Below are 22,686 nucleotides of genomic sequence, written 5' to 3'. Positions count from 1 at the left end.
ACCCTGTCTTCAATTCTTTTGTGTCTATACCCAGAAATGAAGTTGTTGGATCATATGGTAATTATATTTTTAATTTTTTTGTGGAAACTCCATACTGGTTTCCAGAGTGGCTGTATTACTTTACATTCCCACTAATATTGTACAAAGGTTCTAGTGTTTCCACATTTTCCCAGCACTTATTATTTTCTGTTTCTTTCGATAGCAGAAGTGGTAGCGGTAGTTGCTTAGTCGTGTCCGACTCGTTGAGACCCCACGGACTGTAGCCCATCACGGTCCTCTGTCTGTGGGATTCTCCAAGCAAGAATACTGGAGTGGGTTGCCATTCCCTTCTCCAGAGGATCTTTCCGACCGAGGGATCAAATCCAGGTCTCCTGTATTGCAGGCAGATTCTTTACTATATGAGCTACAGGGAAGTCATCCTAATTGGTGTGAGATGGTATCTCATTGTAGTTTTGATTTGCATTTCTCTAATGATTAGTGATGTTGAACATCTTTTCATGTGCTTATTGGCCATTTGTATATCTTCTTTGGAGAAATGTCTGTCTGAGTCCTTTGCCCAGTTTTTGATTAGATTGTGTTTTGATTGTTGTTGAATTTTAGAAGTTTTTCTATACTTTCTGGATATTAATCCCTTATCAGATATATGATTTGCAAATATTTTTTATAAATAAATAAATTTATATTTAATATCATAAAACAAACCCAATGTTGTGATGCTCTGAAACTGGAGCCTATTATACAGAGTGAAGTAAGCTGAAAGAAAAACACCAATACAGTATACTAACGCATATATATGGAATTTAGAAAGATGGTAACAATAACCCTGTGTACAAGACAGCAAAAGAGACACTGATGTATAGAACAGTCTTATGGACTCTGTGGGAGAGGGAGAGGGTGGGAAGATTTGGGAGAATGGCATTGAAACATGTAAAATATCATATATGAAACGAGTTGCCAGTCCAGGTTCGATGCACGATACTGGATGCTTGGGGCTGGTGCACTGGGACGACCCAGAGGGATGGAATGGGGAGGGAGGAGGGAGGAGGGTTCAGGATGGGGAACACATGTATACCTGTGGCAGATTCATTTTGATATTTGGCAAAACTAATACAATTATGTTAAGTTTAAAAATAAAATAAAATTAAAAAAAAAAATAAAGACCAATTATAGGAGCGCGCACACACACACACACACACACACACACACACACAAAGAGTTTTATAGTTTTAGGTCTTACATTTAGATCTTTGATCCACTTGAGTTAATTTTTGTATATGGTATTTGGTAAGGGTCCAAGTTTTTTCTTTTGTGTATGTATATCAACTTTTCCTGGCACCATTTGTTGGAGAGACTGCCTTTTCCCCATTGAATGATCTTGGCAAGAAAATCATTTAACCACATATGTGAGGGTTAATTTGGGGCCCTATGTTCTGTTCCATTGGTGTGTATGTCTGTATTTATGCTAGTCCTACAGCCCTTCTCTTCTTTTTCAAGATTGCTTTAGATATTTGGGGTCCTTCAATATTCCGTATACATTTTTGTATTTTTTTTTTCATTTCAGCAAAAAGTATCATTGGGATTTTGATAGTGCATTGAATCTGTAGATTGCTTTGGATAGAACTGATGTCTTAACAATGCCAAGTCTTCTAATTCACAAACATGTGATGTTCCTACTTGTTTATACCTTCTTTAGTTTCTTTCAGTAATTAATGTTCTGTAGAGTTCATTGTTGGAGAAGGTAATGGCACCCCACTCCAGTATTCTTGCTTGGAAAATCCCATGGGCGGAGGAGCCTGGTAGGCTGCAGTCCATGGGGTTGCTAAGAGTCAGACACGACTGAGCGACTTCGCTTTCACTTTTCACTTTCATGCATTGGAGAAGGAATGGCAACACACTCCAGTGTTCTTGCCTGGAGAATCCCAGGGACGGGGGAGCCTGGTGGGCTGCTGTCTAGGTCACACAGAGTCGGACACGACTGAAGCGACTTAGCAGCAGCAGCAGCAGCAGCAGCAGCAGAGTTCATTGTACAAGTCTTTTACCTCCTTGATTAAATTTAATTCCTAAGTATTTTATTCTTTTTGTTACTACTGTAAATGGAATTGTTTCCTTAATTTCTTTTTCTGATTGTTCATTGTTAATGTATAAAAATGCAACTGACTTTTGTGTGTTGATGTTGGAGCCTACTACTTTGCTGAATTCATTTATTAGTTTTACAATTCTGTTGTGGAATCCTTAGGATTTTCTACATGCATGATCACATTATCTGCAAACAGAGACAATTTTATTTCTTCCTTTCCATGTGCATAGGTTAAAGTGGACGGTATTTTTACTTATTTTTCTTGCCTAATTGCTCTGGCTAGAACTTCCAGTACTGTGTTGGATAGAAGTAGTGAAAGCAGGCGTCTTTGCCCTTCTTCTGACCTTAGAGGGAACGCCTTTAGTCTTTCACCATTGAGCATAACATTTGTTGTGCATTTTTCATGTATGGCTTTTATTAGGATGATGCTGCTTTCTCCTCTACCTAGTTTTTTGAGCATTTTTATCATGAAATGGTGTTGAATTTTGTCAGGTGTTTTTTCTGCTTCAATTGCAATGATTGTGTGGTATTTTTCTCCTTCATTCTGTTAACATGGCATATTACATTAATTGATTCTTGTGTATGTAACCATCCTTGCATTATAGGAATAAATCCAATTTGGTTATGGTGTATAATTATCTTAATATGCTAGTGAATTCAGTTTGCTAATATTTTGTTGAGGATTTTTTGCTATCAGTATTCATAAGAGATATTGTATTGATATGGGAAACTGTGCTTTCCTTTTCTTGTAGCATCTTTGGTTTGGTATCCAGGTAATGGTGGCATCATAGGATGAATTAAAAGTGAAAGTGAAGTCACTCAGTTGTGTCCGACTCTTTGCGACCCCATGGACTGTAGCCTACCAGGCTCCTCCATCCATGGGATTTTCCAGGCAATAGTCCTGGAGTGGATTGCGATTTCCTTCTCCAGGGCATCTTCCCAACCCAGGTTTCCCGTATTGTAGACAGACGCTTTACCGTCTGAGCCACCAGGGAAGTCATAAGATGAATTAAAAGTGCCCTGTAATTTTCAATTTTTAGAAAAAGTTTGAGAAGAATTGGTATTAGTTCTTCTTTAAATGTTTAGTAGAGCTCACTAGTGAAATCATCAGGTCCACAGCTTTTCTTTGTTGTAAGATTTTTGATTACTGATTCATTCTCCTTACTAGTTATAGATTACTCAGATTTTCTATTCATAATTTAGTCTCAGTAGGCTTTGTGTTTTTAGGAATTTGTTCATTTCATCTAGATTATCCAATTTGTTGGCGTACAGTTACTCATGAAAAAAGTTAAAGTGTTAGTTGCTCAGTTGTGTCTGACTCATTGTGACCCCATGGACTGTAGCCCATTAGGGAATTTCTGTCCATGAAATTCTCCAGGCAAGAATACTGGAGTGGATAGCTATTCCCTTTTCCATGGGATCTTCCTGACCCAGGGATTGAACCTGAGTCTCCTACATTGCAGGTGGATTTTTTACCATCTGAGCCACCAGGGAAGCCCAGTTGTTTATAGTACTCTCATAATTTTTTTTAACCTTATTTATTTTTAACTGAAGGATAATTTCTTTACAGTATTGTGTTGGTTTCTACCAAACATCAACATGAATCAGGTTTACCCACGTCCCCTCCCACTTGAGCATCTCTCCCACCTCCCTCCCCATCCCACCCCTCTAATCTTTTTAATTTCAGTAACAGTGGGTGCTTCAGGGAAAGAGAACTGGGTGATCAGAGATAGGAGCGAGTTTTACAGTTTTGTTCTGTTCAAATCTTTAAACTATGCACATATGTTAATAAAACAAATTGATAAAATGATCTCTCTTGGGAAGACTTAACATATACAGACAGTGTTGATACCAAATGAGAAGCTACAGTAACTTCCAAACCCTCTCCTTGCTTTTTTGCTCCAGATCACCTTTCCTTCTGGTTAGAAAGGATCACCTTCCTAAAACACAGCTCTCACTATGCATTAGCCTCCTCAGAATTCTTCTTCACAGTCCACTCATCTCTGCAGAATAAAGCCCAAATTCCTTAATGAACTTTTCATGAAATGGCCCAACTTATAGTACTTTGCAAACCATCTCACTGCAATTCTCTTCTGTAATCCTCTCCTTTGACCCTAGCACACCCGACTTTTGGTCCTTTCTCTACACCTTGCGCATCAGTGTCTTAGCTCACGCTCTTATTACTGTTCTTTTTGGAGTATGTTACCACCCCTCATCTGCCTCTCACAAGCCTGTTCGGTTTTCACGGTTTGCTCATGGGCCACTTCTATTTAAATCTTCCGAATTTCCTGAAATCATAATTCATCTTCATTCATGCATGCATTTAATCATTTAAAAAAAAAAGTCATGTGTGTACCCTATGCTCAGCAGAGAGGAAGAAGGGTCAGGTTTTATCAAGTTGTTTTAAGTCTTCTAGAAAAACTGATGCATTCATCATAACTAGCATTAATTGAGCACATACTAAGTGCCAGTAATGATTTAACTCATTTAATCTTCTCAACAACCCAACAAAGTGGGGGCTATTTTTTGCCTTAATTTGAAAGGTAAGGAATTGAGAGCGCACAGAGGTTAAGTACTTTGCCCAAAGGTCAGAAGCCTGGAAAGAGGAGGAGCTGAAATTCAAACCAGGCACTCTGAGTGCAGAGGTCCAGTATTTCATTTCACTACTTGCCATAGATATTTCATAATAAGCAAGTGCACGTCCTTCCTCTACATTCTGATTTGGTTGGTCTGAGTTGAAATCAATATTGTTTTAAAGTTCCCCAGGTGACTCCGCTGTGCAACCAGAATTCAGAACTTCTGCTGTCGGGGATATGGTGATGGCATAAAGGGTAGATGATTTAAATAGCCCTGGGGCATGAGGATTCTGGAAGAGGCTTCAATTAATTTAACTGGAGATTGGAAAACAATGAGGGGTGAAGGAAGGACAGGACAGGAGACAGAGGAGCTTCAGGAACTGGGAGCTGCTGGACCAGGCTGGGAGAGGAGTCAGACTGTTAGAGAGGAGAGAAGGGGCCATGTCAGCCTTGAATGTCATGCCTGAAGAATGTGGAATTGATCCTTTAGGCAATAGGGAGACAAGGAAGGCTTAAAAATTATTTTTGCATTCATCATTTTTAATAAGCCCCCTCGAGGCTTTCACAAGCCACTCACTTAAAGAAAATCTGCCCTGGCGGATATGGAGGATTTATGTAAGGCTAGTGTTTGTCTGATCTATGGTGCTGCATGGGGGAGCATCTAACAATGCCCTTTGTTCACAAGGCAGAAAGAACCAGTGTTCATTTGGAAACATTTAATAGTTGTGAGAGGCTTGTGCTATATTTTCAAAATGCCAAAAATCCCTTGAGGACAGACATCTCTGATGGGGGAGGCCACATCTGCAGCCTTTCTTTCTCCCTCTCTGCCTGATATAAAGCCTCAGGCACTGTCAGTGATGTGGGTTGATCTGGTGAGGATGGAAAAAGGAAGGCTGGCACTAAGAGGGCCTTTACAATGGGGAGGTGGCCTCAGCCTGCATGTAAAAGTTTGTACAGATCGTATTCCTTTGGACTAAGCCCATAACACTGCATTTCCTGTTGCCATGACATCAGTGGTCACTGTTACAAACCCGAGAATTCTGTGAAGAAAGAGAATGAGCCAGAGAGGACAGTAGTTTTTCTTATTTCCCTTCTTGTTCCAGTTCTTTCATTCTTTTATCTCAAGGAAATGCCTAAAGAAAAATGCAAGTCAATCAGGCAAGGAAGGCAGGGAAATTTTTGCTTTTTCTCAATATCTTGGCTCCTAAGGATGCACCAGACTCCTTGAAGATGTGCTTAGAATCTGAGTCAAGCTGTCTGGTCTGGACACTGTTGGTTGCCTAGCAGAGTACCTGCTTCCTGGCTTCCTCCTTCCTAATACAACCCCAACTTGATAAAGGGAGGAAATGCTGCCAGAGGGCTCCAAGGAAGCTGGTCCATCCCCAGCTTCTGTTGTGGATCTGACTCCAAGTCTAGGCCAAGGATGATTCTATATATGTATATATGCCACCGTGCTGGTGATTGCTTCAGGACTGTAAGCTTGAGCCCATCAGCACAGGGCCCTCGCCAGTTGACCATGACTACTCAAGGGGTGGGCTGTGTCCCAAGCTGAATCAGACCAATAGAAAGGGAAAACTTAAATTCTATGTTTTTCAGGATGAGGTTACCTCTCTTGTTGGAAATGAATAAGGGGGTGGGTTGTTACCAGTATGCTGGCAGCCATGTTGTGACCATGAGGCAAGTTAGACTGAAGAAAAAGCCAGCACAAAAAGGAGGAAGGCAGCCAAATGATCAGAGAAATGGAGCTGGATCTCTGATTGTCTCGTGCCTGGAGGCTGGGCCTACCTCTGGACCACCTATTCTGTGAGATAACAAGTTTCCCTTTTTGGGGGGTTTGCGGCTGAAAGATTATTCCTGACTGCTTTCTAACTCGCCATGCCTGGCCATTCAGTGAACTCAACTAGGGAAGACTGTAATGATATAGGTTTATATCAGAATCTGCAGAGTGTTTTCTCAACAATTGTCTCATCCAAACCACCTAAGATCTTCTTGAGGCAGTAGATAGACATTAGTTAGCTGGTTCAGTCGCTCAGTCGTGTCCGACTCTTTGCAACCCAATGATCACAGCAAGCCAGGCCTCCCTGTCCATCACCAACTCCCGGAGTTCACCCAAACTCATGTCCATTGAGTCGGCGATGCCATCCAGCCATCTCATCCTCTGTCGTCCCCTTCTCCTCCTGCCCCCACTCCCTCCCAGCATCAGAGTCTTTTCCAATGAGTCAACTACTTCGCATCAGGTGGCCAAAGTATTGGAGTTTCAGCTTCAGCATCAGTCCTTCCAATGAACATCCAGGACTGATCTCCTTTAGAATGGACTGGTTGGATCTCCTTGCAGTCCAAGGAACTCTCAAGAGTCTTCTCCAACACCACAGTTCAAAAGCATCAATTCTTCGGTGCTCAGCTTTCTTCATAGTCCCACTCTCACATCCATACATGACCACTGGAAAAACCATAGCCTTGACTAGATGGACCTTTGTTTGCAAAGTAATATCTCTGCTTTTCAATATACTATCTAGGTTGGTCATAACTTTCCTTCCAAGGAGTAAGCGTCTTTTAATTTCATGGCTGCAGTCACCATCTGCAGTGATTTTGGAGCCCTCAGAAATAAAGTCTGACACTGTTTCCACTGTTTCCCCATCTATTTGCCATGGCACCAGATGCCATGATCTTCGTTTTCTGAATGTTGAGCTTTAAGCCAACTTTTTCACTCTCCTCTTTTACTTTCATCAAGAGGCTCTTTAGTTCCTCTTCACTTTCTGCCATAAGGGTGGTGTCATCTGCATATCTGAGGTTATTGTTATTTCTCCCAGCAATCTTGATTCCAGCTTGTGCTTCTTCCAGCCCAGCGTTTCTCATGATGTACCCTGCATATAAGTTAAATAAGCAGGGTGACAAGATACAGCCTTGCCGTACTCCTTTTCCTATTTGGAAGCAGTCTGTTGTTCCATGTCCAGTTCTAACTGTTGCTTCCTGACCTGCATACAGATTTCTCAAGAGGCAGGTCAGGTAGTCTGTTATTCCCATCCCTTTCAGAATTTTCCACAGTTTATTGTGACATTATCATTCCTATAATTCAGAGTAGTGAAGTGACTTGCCTAAGGTCACACAGCTCATATCCAAGAACCGTGGCAGCCACTGAGAAAGAAAAACATGGTCTGCATGCCTGGGATGCTCTGGGAAGAAGAATGGGAGAAGACCTTGAAATCATGCTGTCAGAATGTCCTGATAGAGTTCCTGATGTACTTATGACCATGGTTCACGACAAGGGGTGATTTTGTCCCTCAGGGAAGATTTGTCAAAGTTTGAAGACATTTTTGGTTGTCACAAGTTGGGGCAGAGATGCTATTGGCATCTAGTGGGTAGAGACCAGGGAAGCTGCTGAAGATCCTACAGCATGCACGACAACCTCCACAACAAAGAATTATTCAGGGACTTCCCGGGTGGTCCAGTGGTTAAGAATTCACTTTGCAATGCAGGAGAGGCAGGTTTGATCCCTGGTTGGAGAACTAAGATCCTACATGCCGCAGAGCAACTAAGCCCATGAGCGGCAACTACTGAGCTCACGCAGCACAACAAAAGATCCCACATTACACAGCTAAGACCCCACACAGCCGAATAAATAACTGCTAAAAAAAAGAATTGTTCAGCCCGACATGCCAATAGTGTCAGGGTTGAGAAACCCTGATTTAAGAGAATGTTAATTTTTTCAGTGTATGTATCAGAATCTTACACTTACTGGTGTTCCAATCTAGGAATTTTCCATAAATATTATAGGTACTTTTTTTTGATGGTTAAAGTGTATGCTACTCAAGATCCCTTTTCCAAGATCATTTTTGATCACTACATCATTCAGGGAAAATCCTAAAGCAAAGATATTCACCCCTGGGAAGCTGAGTGGATTAAGATGCTCTTATACATGTGTTTGATAATTGATATATGCCTATGCCATGAGATTCATTGATCCATGTGGCATGTTTCTACATGTCACAGAACCTAAAAGGGAAAGCCCGTCCCGGTGCGTGTGTTTCAGATGATCATTTTGTACCTCGTTAAGAACCTGACATATGGTAATGCTTACCACATCCACAAAGGCTTCGACCAATAGTGATTTCCAGTGAGGCTGCAAACAGTAATTACGTTTCTGAAGTGGTAGTTTAGATCTTATATTGCCAGTGGGAAAAAATACTAGTTTGCAGGCATGCCCCCAAATGAGCTCTAAAGAACTCCTTCCAAGAGTTATTTATCCTCTGTAATGGAAGGGGGGCAGGAAGCGCAGTAAATCTGGAGGGGGGTGGGCAGAGGGCCTCAGTAAAAGGCCAGGTGGACCATGACTGCTCCTTGTAGTTACTCTGGAAACCATTCTCGCTTTAAATGGTTCTCATGGAAGCTCTGGAAGATGAGTTTCTCTCATCAGCAGCATCTTTATCTAATGCATTTGACACTGTGGATTTAGCCCTCTTCCTCCCAGCAAGTTCTCTCCCCTGGGCTCTGAGGTTTGTGGTTTGCCATGGGGCTGTCCACTGTTGAATCTGGAGCTGGGTATTTGGTTCAGTCCAACTGGGATCCCCAGGGCCTTGACTGGCCCAAACGCTCTGTGCTTTTTTGGTCTGCCTTCAATTCTGAGGCCCAGAAAAACATTTTTGGGTCTGGCACAGCCTTCCAGCAGAGGTAGGAAGATGAGGGTGTGTCTGCAAGGTCTGTAGTATTTTGCTGTTGGCCTCTTGGTAAAGAGTGGGTTAGTCTCAGATGACAGGGTCCAGTTCTCCGGCTGCGACCATGAGGCAGGCATGGGGCTGCAGGTCCCAGTTCCTGAATTCCAGCAACCAGAGGCTTGGGGAGAGCGGGGGGTGTGGAGGAGGACTGGGACTGAGGCTGAGCTATTGTTGGCTCTGAGGGATTAAGTCCAGAAATTGGTGGGGACCAGCAGAAGAAAGAGAGTCATTTAGAAGCAGGAGACCCAGCTCTCCAAGGCGAGCCATGTGGCCTCATGCTCCAGAGGTCCCCTGGGCCCATTCCCAGCTCTGTCCACTGTGGCTGAGCTGTCTGGTGGCCTGGACGTGGGATTGGTCCTTTGTTCCTCTTGAAGGAAAGTTTTGGAAGCTTACAGTCCACTCTAATAATAACAATCATATCATTTGTTGAATGCTCGCCATATGTTATACATTGCACCAGTGTGATCTTATTTATTACGGTGATCCCATCAGGTCACTACGATTGTACCCATTTTTCAGGGTAGGAAATTGAGGCTCAGAGAACTTTAGCAAGCAATCAAACTTAAGTGAGCTGTAAGTAAGGTATGGAATAAGTATGTAACAGAATCCAGGCCTCAAACACTTAACCCCACTCACTACCCCCATGTTACCATCAAAAGATGGTTTTCCCTTCCTTTTTGTCTTGATACATCTATCCTAGGCTTTTTGAAATACTCTGTGGACAATAGCTTAGAGGCACACTGTGAAATACATACATTTGTGACAAAATAGTCTTAGTTGTGAGGATTAAGAGATTTTTTTTGTTGTTTGAGGGTCATATTTGGACCTGAACTCACACACAGCTTTCTCCTTCTCACAAACGTTATTTAGGGTAAAGTGATGCACCAGGCGTATTTTTAAGTTTAACCAGGCATAACACACCCATCTAAATAAACATTTGAGTGTATTGTAATTGGCTGTGTAATGGGATGTTAAAATGGGATGAGCCTTTGTCTAAGTTTCAGCTGAAACCAAGTGCCAACTACTTCCCTGTTCCTAAGTGGTCTCTTTGCAGCTTCTCTCGCCATTGCCTGAGTGGGTGAAAGCGGGGAGACCACTAGCTCCCTTTCTGCATCTGGGGAGGCAGAGGAGATGGGAACATGCCAACAGCTATTCCTAAAGAAACCCTGCTCTCTAATCTCCAGCTACCCTCTTGGCTTCTACAACCACCTGTGTTGTCTGGAGTGGGGCAGATAGCCAGGATCCTGGTTTTTGGTTACCTTCTTTGGAAGTCCAGCTTGGATGCCCAGTGACCAGTTGAAATGACTGAGTAGTTGTGTCCTGTGGACTTGAGGGCACAGTGGACTCCTGATTAAGACAGAGAGGGAATAGTTCATGGCAAACAAGACTACCTGTGTGAGAGTCAGTCTGGGGTGGCTCTAGGTGCCTCCCAAGCTGGGTCCAGGGAGGGCTCGGGAAAGGGCAGCAGAAAGCCACAGGACATCGCTCTCCAGCTGCCCGGTGGCTGGGGGAGGAGCTGTAAGCCCCCAGCCAGAGCCAACTCATGTGAAATGACATCTGGTAACCACAGACAAGGGGTCACTAGAAAAGTCAGGGGCATTTTCAAAGAACCCATAGAAGTGCTCCCATGGGGACAAGAAACAGTGGCACATGCCTGCCAAGCCCAGGGAACCTGGATGCCAACTCATAACAGTGCCAGCTAGTGAGGCCCTCTGTCACCTTTATCTTTCCTGTCTGTGCCCTCTTCAACTCTGGAACTGAAGAAACTGCCATTAGCAGTCAAGGGCAAGAGTGGTAATGATGCAGTGCAGAGAAAGAGAATTCAAGCCTGCCCTTTCCCACCGCAGAAAGCAAGCCTGAGATGGGGGACGAAATTGTGAATGCCATTTGCAAGTTTTTAAGTATTACCTAAGTATCACCTCCACGTTAATGACTGAACTGAGATTGTTGGCAGGTGTAATGTAAGCAAGCTCTTTTAAAACACTCTGAGCATGGGACCTACTCACATTTCATCCAGGGCAGAGGCAGGAACTGTCCACAGACGGTGTGTGAGTGGGCATTTGGGGGTGTCTGGGTAAAATCTGGGAGCATTAGGATGGTACCCTCTGTGTCTGCTTTCCAAAGGACACCCTGGATCTCACCTCTTTTCTTCCTCCCCTAGCCTGCTCCCAAGTGTAGTCCAATCTCAGGGCCTTTGCATTTACTCTTCCCTGCTAAGAATCCACAGAGGTTGCTCCCTGGCTTCCTTCACCTCTCTCTCATTTTAAACGTCCCTTTATCAGACATTTATTGAACCACACATTGCAAATCATCACTGCTCTGTCCAGACCCTTATCCCACCTTCTGAAGCTTTTTTTCACACCCCTTATCACCCCCAGACTTAGACCTCTTATGTCTATTTATCATGTGGTCCCAGGTTGGCAGCTCTAGGAGAATGGAGACTATTTTGTTCACTGTTCTTCCCAAGCACATAGAAATGTGCATGGTACATGGCGGTAATCCAATAAATATTTGTTTTGCTGTCATTGAATAGCTCTGCTTCCCCAGATTCCTTTTATTGTTCAGAGTATAGATCTATTCACGATATTCTAAAAGTGAATCTGGTCTGGGCAAGTTGACTTGTACCTTTATGTCCCAAGCATGTTTTCTCTGTCTGGGATATAAAGGGGCCCAGAGGACAGATTCACTTCTCACTGAGATGCCAGTGACCTGATCCCTTGGAAACTGTACACTGGGTGCCCCCAAAGGAATAGTTTCCCCCCCCTCTTTTTATTTCTGAGAAGAAAAAAATGCAGACACAGAATTCCTTCTCCCCATAGCCCGAAGGGTGATTTTTATGAATTTTTACCACATGTCCACACAAAACTTTAGCCTCTCTCTCACTGTGGGAAAGAATTTGAGCAATTTTTACTACAGTCTTGTCAAGGTAGAGACCCTTATCAGGGAAAATGATTTTCTGAAGCAGCCTGAATTGTAAGGCAGTGTGATTCTTTCTTGATATTGATTAAAAAAAATTGGAGTATAGTTGCTTTACATTGCTATGTCAGTTTCTGTTGTACAGCAAAGTGAATCAGCAATATATATACATCTCCCCTCTTTTTTGGATTTCCTTCCCATTTAGGTCACTACAGGTAACTGAGTAGAGTTCCCTGTGCAATACTATAAGTTCTCATTAATTATCTATTTTATAAGTAGAAGTGTATATATGCCAGTCCCAATCTCCCCATTCATTCCCCTGCCTTTGCCTTTTGGTGTCCATACATTTATTCTCTATTTCTGTGTCTCTATTTCTGTTTTGCAAATAAGATCACCTATGCCGTTTTTCTAGATTACACATATGTGTGTTAATAATTGATACTTTGATTCTTTCTGTGACTCATTACCAGTTTAAGGCTAGAATGAAGATAAAGGATACCTTTTGGGAACTGGCTACTCAAAGAACTTGATAATGAGATCTGCTCCTTGGCCTTGCCCCTGAGAGTCTTCCCAACACACCAGAAAAGTGATTCTTAAGTCAGAAAATTATTTAAGAGTGACAGAAATAAAAACCCTGTCTTCCTAACAGCTTTTCCCTGTGACTTCCTGACCTCCACTCCATTCCATCAGTCTTACTGGGGAGTCTATATTTACAATGAGGAATGACTTTCTTAGAAATTTGACTTGGCTTGAAAATTGTATTTTTAGGGATGGCAAAATTAATTTGGTGCAGTGATAGAAAAACCAAGACCATGTAAAATTGTTACCTGGTAGACTGATGATGTGAACTCTGAAACTAGAATGCTTGGGTTTGAAGTTGAGCATCATCATGTACCGGCTGTGTGACATTGGATAACTTACTTCTCAATGCCTCAGTTTTCTGATCTGTATAATGGGACTCATAACCACCTATCTCCTATGGTAGCTGTTAGGATTAAACGAGTTGACAGATGAAGAGGGCTTAGAACAGTGCCTGGTACACGAGACTAACTCTCTAAATGTTGGCAGTATTTATTGTTGTTGGGGTGATGGTTAATCATGTTACCATTATCATCAACATTCTCTTAACCAGCCTCCTACAAAACATGGCCCATTCAAGCTTTAGGATTTAGCAGAGGTAAAGCCACCTCATTCAACCAAAGTTAAATGTCTCTCAGTAAGATTTAACAAATTTGTTGTTGTTCAGTTGCTAAGTTGTGTCTGACTCTTTGCGACCCCATGCACTGCAGCATGCCAGGCTTCCCTGTCCTTCACTATCCCAGAGTTTGCTCAGATTCATGTCCATTGAGTCGATGATGCTATCTAACCATCTCATCCTCTGCCACCCTCTTCTCCTTTTGCCTTCAGTCTTTCTCAACATCAGGGTCTTTTCCAATGAGTTGTCTCTTCACATCAGGTGGCCAAAGTATTGGAGTTTCAGCTTCAGCATCAGTCTTTTCAATGAATATTCAGGGTTGATTTCCTTTAGGATTGACTGGTTTGATCTCCTTGATGTCCAAGGGACTCTCAAGAGTCTTCTCCAGCACCACAATTCAAAAGCATCAATTCGGTGCTCAGCCTTCTTTATGGTCCAACTCTTACATCCATACACGACTACTGGAAAGACCATAGCTTTGACTAAACAGACCTTTGTGACAGAGTGATGTCTCTGCTTTTTAGTACGCTGTCTAGGTTTGTCATAGCTTTCCTTCCAAGGAGCAAGCGTCTTTTAATTTCATGGCTGTAATCACCGTCCACAGTGATTTTGAAGCCCAAGAAAATAAAGTTTTTCACTGTTTCCATTTTTTCCCCATCTATTTGCCATGAAGTGATGGGACTTGATGCTATGATCTTGGGTTTTTTAATATTGAGTTTTAAGCCAGTTTCGTCATTCTCCTCTTTCATCCTCATCAACAGGCTCCTTAGTTCCTCTTCTGCCATTAGAGTGGTGTCATCTGCATATCTGAGGTTATTGATATTTCCCCTGGCAATCTTGATTCCAGCTTGTGATTCATCCAGCCTGACATATTGCATGATGTACTTTGCATTTAAGTTAAAGAAACAGGGTGACAATATATAGCCTTGTCATACTCCTTTCCCAATTTTGAATCAATCAGTTGTTCCATGTCCAGTTCTAACTGTTGCTTCTTGATCTGCATACAGGTTTCTCAGGAGGCAGGTAAGGTGGTCTGGTATTTCAATCTCTTTAAGAATTTTCCACAGTTTGTTGAGATCTACACTGTCAAAGGCTTTTACATAGTGAATAAAGCAGAAGAAGATGCTTTTTCTGGAATTCTCTTGCTTTCTCTATGATCCAACGAATGGTGGTCTCTGGTTCCTCTGCCTTTTCTAAACCCAGGTTGTACATCTGTAAGTTCTCGGTTCATGCACTGCCGAAGCCTAACTTGAAGGATTTTGAGCATAACCTTACTAGTGAAATGAGCATAATTATATGGGAATTTGAACATTCTTTGGCATTGCCCTTCTTTGGGATGGGATGAAAACTGACCTTTTCTAGTCCTGTGGCCACTGCCGAGTTTTCCAAATTTGCTAGCTTATTGAATGCAGCACTTTCGTGGCATCATCTTTTAGGATTTTAAATAGCTCAGCTAGAATTTATCACCTCCACTAGCCTTGTTTGTAGTAATGCTCCCTAAGGCTCATTTGACTTCAGACTCCAGGATGTCAGGCTCTAGGTGAATGACCACACTATCATGATTATCTGGGTCATAAATACCTTTTTTGTATAGTTCTGCTGTGTATTCTTGCCATTTCTTTTTAATTTCTTCTGCTTCTGTTAGGTCCTTACCATTTCTGTTCTTCATTATGCACATCCTTACATGAAATATTCCCTTCATCTCTCCAATTTTCTTGAAGAGATCTCTAGTCTTTCCCATTTTATTTTTTCCCTCTACTTCTTTACACTGTTCATATAAGAAGGCCTTCTTTTCTTGCTCTTCTCTGGAGTTCTGCATTAAGTTGGGTATATCTTTCCTTTTCTCCCTTGCTTTTTGCTCTTTTTCTTTCCTCAGCCATGTGTAAAGCCTCTTTGGACACTTTGCCTTCTTAGATTTCTTTTTCTTGGGGATGGTTTTGGTCACTACCTCCTGTACAATGTTATGAACCTCTGTCCATAGTTCTTCAGACACTCTGTCTACTAGATCTAATCCCTTGAACCTATTCATCACCTCCACTATATAATCATAAGTGATTTGATTTAGGTCATACCTACCTGAATGGCCTAGTGATTTTCCCCACTTTCTTCAATTTAAACCTGAACTTTGCAAAAAGGAGCTGATGATCTGAGCCACAGCTCCAGGTCTTGTTTTTGCTCCAGGTCTTGCTTTTGATAGAGTTTCTCCATCTTCTGCTGCAAAAAATATAATCAATCTGATTTTGGTATTGACCATTTGGTGATGTCTATGTTTAGAGTTGTGTTGCTGGAAAAGGGTGTTTGTTATGACCAGTGTATCCTCTTGACAAAACTCTGTTAGATTTTGACCTGCTTCATTTTATACTCCAAGGCCAAACTTGCTTGTTACTCTAGGTATCTCTTGACTTCCTATTTTTGCATTCCAGTCCCCTATGATGAAAAGGATATCTTTTTTTTTAATGTTAGTTCTAGAAGGTCTTGTAGGTCTTTATAGAACTGTTCAGCTTCAGCTTCTTTGGCGTCGGAGGTTGGGCATAGACTTGGATTACTGTGATATTGAATGGTTTGCCTTGGAAACGAACAGAGATCATTCTGTCATTTTTGAAATTGTACCCAAGTACTGCATTTTGAACTCTTTTGTTGACAAGAGGAATAATCCATTTCTTCTAAAGGATTCTTGCCCACAGTAGTAGATATAATGGTCATTTGAGTTAAATTCACCCATTCCCATTCATTTTAGTTCACTGATTTCTAAGATGTCACTGTTCACTTTTGCCATCTTCTGCTCGACCACATGTAATTTACCTTGATTCATGGACCTCATATTCCAGGTTCCTATGCAGTATTGTTCTTTACAGCTTCGTCCTTTACTTTCACCACCAGCCTTTGGCCCAACTGTCTCATTCTTTCTGGAGCTATTAGTAGCTGCCCTCTGCTCTTTCCCAGTTAGCATAGTGGACATCTTCCAACCTGGGGGGGACTCGTCTTCTGGTATCATATCTTTTTGCCTTATCATACTGTTCATGGGGTTCTCATGGCAAGAATACTGGAGTGGTCTGCCATTCCCTCCTCCAGTGGAACACATTTATCAGAATTCTCCACTATGACCCATCTGTCTTGGAGGGCCCTGCATGGCATGGCTCATAGCTTCATTGAGTTATGCAAGCCTCTTTGCCATGATAAGACTGTGTTCCATGAAGGGGCTGCCAAAGTTTGATTTTAGGATCCTTGGTGAAGGAACTGTGACCATAATTGGGCTGAATTCTCCTAGAGCCCCAGACAGGGGGCAATTCTGTAGTTTTGTTCCTGCTTTCTCTGCTCAGAGATTTGTAGGGATCTTTAGCCCATTCTCATGAAAATCTAGATGACTGTCAGACAATAGGCTCAATGGAATGGCTAAGGAATGTTATCTAGCATTCTTAAAAAGAATTGAAAAAAGCATCTTGCAAAGTGACAGTGAAGCAGTGTGTGCTGTGCAGTTGCTTCAGTCATGTCTGACTCTTTGCAACCCTACGCACTGTAGCCTGCCAGACTCCTCTATCCAAGGGATTCTCCAGACAAAAGTACTGGAGCGGGTTGCCATGCCCTCCTCCAGGGGATCTTCCCAACCCAAGGATCAAACGTCTCTTATGTCTCTTGCATTGGCAGGTAGGTTCTTCAACTAGCGCCACCTGGGAAGCCCCGACATTGATGCAGACATGGGCCTAAATATTTCTGTAAGCTATAAGACCAAAATCAAACACAGCAAAATATTCTCTAAGCTGAATGTAAATCAAATGAATTTTTGCTCTGCTTTGTTTCGAGACCCTGGCTTGTGAATTTGACTCAGGAAGGATTCTGGCATCTCAGTTCCCCTTTCTCCCTCAGGGTATAAGCACCAGAGGAATGCAAGAGCAGATTCCAGTCACAACATCTGCTGGTGGGGGATTTGCTCTTTGCAGGTTGCCACACGATGTGCCGCTTTTATGGGTCTCAACTCCGAGCATCGCCTGGTGCCTGCTGCGCGCATTTTCCAGGCAGCCCGGAGCATTTCCGATGGGCGATCTCTCAGGATTTCTTTAAGGCTTGCAGTCTGTTAAGTGGAAAAGTTTTCTAGTTGATTAAAAACAAATTCTGAATCCAGTTTCCACAACTGTGTGTTTTTTGGTAACCATAGGAAAATGCAGTCAACAAGACTGAAATAGCCCGTGCTCTATTGAGAATGCGATTTTGGCCCTTCACCTCCTCGTCTGTAAAAAAGAACTCACCTAGATGGTCTCAGATTAACTTCAATTTGTGTGTGTGTGTGTGTGTGTGTGTGTGTGTTTTAGTTAAAATTCCCATTGGGTTCTTTTTCAATCTTCTCTGTCCCTTGCTGAGCTTCTCATTTTGTTCTCCTGATTTGGTGTCAGTTTCTTTGGTGTCAATTACTGGAGGTTTACTGTGTTTCTTTGGTGGCAGCGTATTTCTCTGATTCTTCATGATGCCCATAGCCTTCTGTGGATATCTATGCATCTGAAGAAGCAATCATCTCTTTCCAACTTCATGGACTGACTTCTGTAAGGAAAGACCTTCGCCTGCGAGAAGGGGCACCCGGGAGTGTACTGTGACCCGTCAAATGGTGCAGGGCTCTAAGTATGGGGGTTGTATTAGCTCTAGGTCCAAGGTGATGTGATAGCTTGACAGCTCAGGCCACAGCATCAACAACATCGTGGTCCCTGGAGAGGAGGGCAGAGGATCCACAGTGGCTGCAAGGGCTGTGGGAGGCCTCAGTGACACCTTTAGAGGCTGGGGATCAGGGCAGGCAGTAGCGGTGGCTTGAGCCAGGAGTGTGCATACACTGGGTTGTGGGGTCAGCTGTCTGTAGGGCTGAGAGCCAGGGTTGGTAGCAAGGGCTAGGGCCAATCTTGGGTGCAGGGCCCCTGGCTGTCAGCAGACACCCCTGTCACTGCAGGATCACCCTATGGGGTGTGCACAGCAGTACAGTCTGGTGAAGGGAGTTGGGCTGGCAGGGCATAGGTGCACAGCTGGAGGAACTAGTTGCAGGAGAACCCCGCAGTCCAGGCCAATGTAGGAATCAGGCCCTGGCTGTCCGTGTGCAGTCCTGTGCCCTAATGAAACTTTAAAAGCTGGCACTATCAGAAAGCCTTTTCCAATGGGGAGACATGACTGGCCCTGGTCTCTCGCTCATTTCTTGCCCCATTCTCTGCCTGAGCAGAAGCCTCTCACTGCCACCTGCACAGGGAACTTTCATGTCTGTAGAAACTAGCAAATTCTCTGTGCACTTCTCTCTCTCAGTGTGTATGTGTTCAGGGAGCCAGGAATTTTACCACCTTCTGCAAGCCACAGGGAGACACATGTTTTGGCAGCCAGAAGGGGACCTTTGGGGTTTCTCAAAATACAGACATCACATTATGGCTGTACCTCTCTTGATTTAATATTTGTTGAAATATTGATTAGTTCAGATCTCCTGCAAGATAGCAAGAAATTTCTAATAATTGAAAAAAAATTTTTGGCTGTATCACATGGCATTTGGGATTTTAGTTCCCTGATCAGGGATCAAACTTGTACCCCCTGCATTGGAAGCACAGAATCTTAACTGCTGGACCATCAGGGAAGTCCCAAATTTCTATTAATTATATTAAGATCACATAGTTCCACATATCTATTTGCTTACTACATCCAAAGAGCTAATGTTTAAGTTTGAAGAGGATTGCAAATGATTTGTTTAACAGCTGATTTAAGTTCTTCATTCCAGTCCCATACCATAAAAAATTACTTGCTAACATTTGGGTACTGACCAAGCTACAACAACTTGTACCAGCTACAAGTTGAAGTGTTTTTGCCACAACCCTGTGAGGTAACCATTAATAGTAGACTCTTTTTACAGATGAGAAAACTGAGGCCCAGAAGGTTTACAAAATTTGCCAAAGGTAACATATTTAAGAAGTGTCAGAACCTCCTGCCTGACAAGCACCTTCAGGATCCATAAAGTAGGAGGGCCACTTGGCCTTCACTTTACCTAAATTTAGATATTTGACATTATCACCACGTGAGGTCATACAGTCATAGAAATGCACCAGAGAACTGAAAGAAGTCTGAACCACACTGTCCTCTATGGAAAGATAAGTGTAAATATACATCTGCATATATTTATTTATACACATAGGATTATACATACACACATACATGTATACACACTGGATTATATTTCATTAGTATAAAGTTATATTACTTTTCATTTTTGAGTGTGTTGAAGTCTTTAGTTAGGTAAGCACAGACATTTTCAATATATTGTAAGTTCCATTACCCTGTTTTGATTTTGTATCAGTAGTATACAGGAAGTCTCAACAGTGAAATTGGTCTGGCCATGTCTTAACATTGAAGATATTCCAGTGCATTGGAACCATAGGATTAGCAAGGCAATTTCGTCACTTCTTTTGTGAGGAAATGGAGACAGAGATGTTGAGTAAACTCCCCAAGGTCACACAGCTAGAAAGCCCTTCCACTGACAGAGCAGTGAGCTCTGTCCTGCGCCCACTGCTCTTGATCCCTGGCTCGTGCCTCCAAACTAGCAAGGAGAGGCTAAGTTGCACATGTGGGCATTGTTGTAGGAATATCCTGGAGGTCACGAAACATTTATTTCACAACCAGTGACTCCTTCCCATGCATTCTATTTTTTTTTCTTTTTTAATATTTGGGAAGAATGGTTCCCTTTCTTTAGAACTTTTCATATTTCAAAACCCTTTTAAAACTGAGAATCAATATTGAACTCCATAGCCATCCTGGGAGGGGTTGTATGAAGGCATTGCTTTTTCTATTTTTCAGATGGAGAAACAAAAGTCAAAAACTGTTACACACCTTTCTCAAGATAACACCACTAAACAGGGACAGAGCTGTGACTGTAATCTGGGGCTCCTGGCTTGGGACACGGCACTGAACCACACCGCTTTCCTGTCTAGCAGTATGTCTTACAGGAATTACAGATGGGAACAGCACAGCATTTTTGTTCTCCTGATGCTATTCATAAACCATTCTCAAACCCAGTGTATTTTCACTGAAAGAAACTATTCTTCATGTGATCAACAACTTGGCAAAAAAGATAATTAGATCGTCTAAACGCTATTCATAAAGTAAACGCTACGTCAGGATAGATATTAAGCACTTTCAAAGTCCCTACCGTATTTCCTTTCATGGGTGAGGTATAAGATATATTTAAATGAAGCTTAGTCTGGGAAACCAGCATATTGCAATTAAAAATGCAGCCCTTGTAGTCTTGCAATTCTTTGTCTAAAGTCTTTCAACAAAAGAGGGTATTTTAATTCAATAAATAAAAGACAGGCATGTCCAGCTTTCCTATGGGGGAGTAGCTACCGCTTGCAGTTCACACATGCACAACAGAGAAAATACACAAACAAATAGTATTTGATTTTTCTTGGCTACAGGCTATTTTCATCTTTCAAGAGACCAAGGGAAAAACATCCTTAGAACGTTACCACCAAAACTTCCAAATTTATTGCAACACAACGTAATGGCAAAATGCTATTTTCTTAGCGCTCACATTTTTGAATAACCGCCATGGCCAAAAATGCCTGGTTTTATATTTACAATAAACCCAAAGAAAATCTTGAATTCCACTCTCAAAGCTGGGATGGCAAAGATGCCGTGGGTTGTTCAGAGCAAACCATCGCGTCTAATTATTCAATCTTATCCTCTCTGTTTAACCTGAGCTTGAGGCATTTATTTCATGTTTATACTAGTTTAACACAAATCATGCTTGAAAGAGATTTCGTATCCTGTTTCCCTGTGTAAAGTTAGGCTACAATAGAAGACTTAACAATGCCGGCTGTTTCTTGGGCTTATCAGTTAAAGAAACACTAAACCTAAGAAAATACTTCCAGTGTAAACAAGATACAAAATCACACATGTAGCCACATTCCTCCAAGATCTGTCTGAATAGAGAAAAGTATAGATCTACTCTAAATAATTTCTGTTTTAACTTAGCATCAATATGCCTGTATCTGCTTTTCTTTCAATGTTATAAGCAATTTGTTCTGCTGCTATTGTATTCCACATAGGAAGTAAGGTATAATGTGGAGTAATAATAGATTTAAACGTACTTTAAAGTTCTGCACAAACATTATACTTTTCAACTAATTTTAACCACAATTAAGTTGGTTTAAAAGATACAGTGAAAATCTTGTTCTAACCTTACCTCAGCACAATTTATTTAGAGTTGAGATACATATATTAGTTGTTTCCAAGGATGTCAGTTACCATTCAATTCTCCTGAGACTGAAATTTGTATAGACTGATTACTTGGTCAAGGGATGTATTCTAGTTTCTTAATGATAAATATATTTTCATGTTTTTGTAACAAGAAATGGAAAGCAAACTATCTAAATAAAGTAGCAATTCGTTAGAACATACCTTGTTTGAAGAAAGCAAATTTTTTTCAAAACTTTTCCACCACAGAGAACGGATATCCCTTTTTCCTTAAGCTTTTCTGCATCACAGATCCCATCCAAATTATTCTAAAGAAGAAACAAGAAGAGGTCCAAGCACCTTTTCTCTTCTGAGAAGAGCTAATCAAACATTCCTATCAAACTCTCAGCACTTTGAAAAGCACATTTTACACTACACACACACACAGACACACACACACACACACTCACTCTCACACTCACACACACTGCTTCTCACACTGGTTTTAGTACTGAATTAGGCGGTCCTCTTTTAAATTTCCACTCCCACTTTTTTTTTTTTTTTTTGGGTAAGGATTTCTAAATATTCTTTCTAGCCCAAAGCACACATTTCCAGCAAGCAAATTCTACAATTAAAAATTCTAAAAAGTAGGAGAGAAGCACCTAGATAAGATGGAAAAATTTTAAGTATACTTTAAAATTGACTTAAGCAGGGCAATTATATTTTCTCTTTCTTTTTCAAATGCTGGCAAACAGCTGGATTAAATTGCATAAAGAAATAAAACTGTACAAATAGTACTGAGCTGGTTCTATTGGACTCTCACTTTTGGAGTAGAAATAATTTTCCTACATGTTAAAGCTGTTTTTTGGTTTAGTTCACTTTGGTCCTTTTTGCATTTTGGCAAGTTTAATGAAATGACTGTAGTCTATGCTTCTGGGAACAGGACACAAGATAATAACAGTGGGAAGCAAAACCTGACTCATGCTTCAAAAAAACAAATGATGGATAGCTCACAGCATAAGTGCAATC

General features: G+C 41.8%; 1 protein-coding gene across 1 annotated transcript in view; it reads right to left on the bottom strand.

Annotated features, from left to right (window-relative positions):
* VIT (vitrin) overlaps positions 1–22,182 on the bottom strand; it is a 127,738-nt gene extending 105,556 nt beyond the window's left edge. The window contains exon 1 of the mRNA XM_025260867.3: positions 21,883–22,182. The gene's annotated coding sequence lies outside the window, so the exon portion shown is untranslated. The remainder of the gene's footprint in view (positions 1–21,882) is intronic.
* Positions 22,183–22,686: the final 504 nt, after the last annotated feature.

The sequence above is a fragment of the Bubalus bubalis genome, chromosome 12, assembly GCF_019923935.1.
Source record: "Bubalus bubalis isolate 160015118507 breed Murrah chromosome 12, NDDB_SH_1, whole genome shotgun sequence".
Lineage (NCBI taxonomy): Eukaryota > Metazoa > Chordata > Mammalia > Artiodactyla > Bovidae > Bubalus > Bubalus bubalis.
The sequence above is the reverse complement of the archived record's forward strand: the minus strand, read 5'-3'. Positions and strand labels throughout refer to the sequence as shown.